Source organism: Octopus bimaculoides, chromosome 6 (assembly GCF_001194135.2).
Source record: "Octopus bimaculoides isolate UCB-OBI-ISO-001 chromosome 6, ASM119413v2, whole genome shotgun sequence".
Classification (NCBI taxonomy): Eukaryota; Metazoa; Mollusca; class Cephalopoda; order Octopoda; family Octopodidae; genus Octopus; species Octopus bimaculoides.
In genome coordinates this window covers 45,309,207-45,310,385 of record NC_068986.1, presented here as the reverse complement: position 1 = coordinate 45,310,385, position 1,179 = coordinate 45,309,207, and the positions used below count along the sequence as shown (strand labels likewise).

The following is a 1,179-nucleotide window of genomic DNA, read 5'->3' as shown; positions in this document are numbered from 1 at the left end:
TGCATCATACAGTCTGCCTTTTACTCTGAGTGAGAGGCCCTTTGTCACCAGCAGAGGTAAGAGCTCTCTAAACTTTGCCCAGGCTAGAGAAAAGAACCCCAATTCCTGAACTCATCCATGAAAATCCACAGTCACATATAGAAAAATTTAATAAGTAAATACACTAAAAAGAACTATAATAAAATACAAAGTAATAATTATTAAAATAATAAAACGACTACATGTGTTTCATAACACATTTTCAAATAGAAAATAAAATTAAATAAAATCGATTAAAATAAATCGATCGAAAATCAATTCTATTCAAAAATATAGCTAATCTTTGGGTCAAAATACAATAATAATAATAATAATAAAATGAATGTATATATATCAACTAACAATAAATAACAAATGAATTTATATAAAAATACTTATTTTACCAATAAATAAAAAGAAAAATATTTAACGATATTATTGAAAATAAAGGCAATACTTATCTTATCGAAGCTTTAGTTTAAACTAAAATTTAAACATTATACTATTAACTTAGCATTTATTAGAATTTCAGCTAACAATATATAACAAATGAATTTCTATAAAAATACTTATTTTACCAATAAATAAAAGAAAAATGTTTAACAATATTATTGAAAATAAATGCAATACTTATCTTATCGAAGTTTTAGGTTAAACTAAAATTATAAACGTTATACTATTAACTTTGCATTTATTAGAATATAAACTGACAAAAAATAATAAATGAATTTATATAAAAATACTTATTTCACCAATAAATAAAAGAAAAAACATTTAACAATATTATCGAAAATAAATGCAATACTAATCTTATCGAAACTTTGGTTTAAACTAAAATGTTAAACGTTATACTATTAACTTAGCGTTAAATAAGATATCAACCAACAATAAATAACAAGTGAATTTATATAAAAATACTTATTTTACCAATAAATAAAAGAAAAACATTTAACAATATTATTGAAAATAAATGCAATACTTATCTCATCGAAGCTTTAGTTTAAAATAAAATTTTAAACATTATACTATTAACTTAGCGTTTATTAGAATGAAGTCACGTGAAAATATTGCGTAAAGAAAAGGAATAGAATAAAGAGATATATAAACATGAATGAAGGTTTTATTTATAAAATCATGAATGAAAATTTATTTTATAAAATC

General features: G+C 21.0%; 1 protein-coding gene across 3 annotated transcripts in view; it reads left to right on the top strand.

Annotated features, from left to right (window-relative positions):
- The window catches only part of LOC106882562 (unconventional myosin-Ic), a 178,053-nt gene that overhangs the window by 107,043 nt on the left and 69,831 nt on the right, over positions 1-1,179 (top strand). The gene's annotated exons all lie outside the window — the stretch shown is intronic.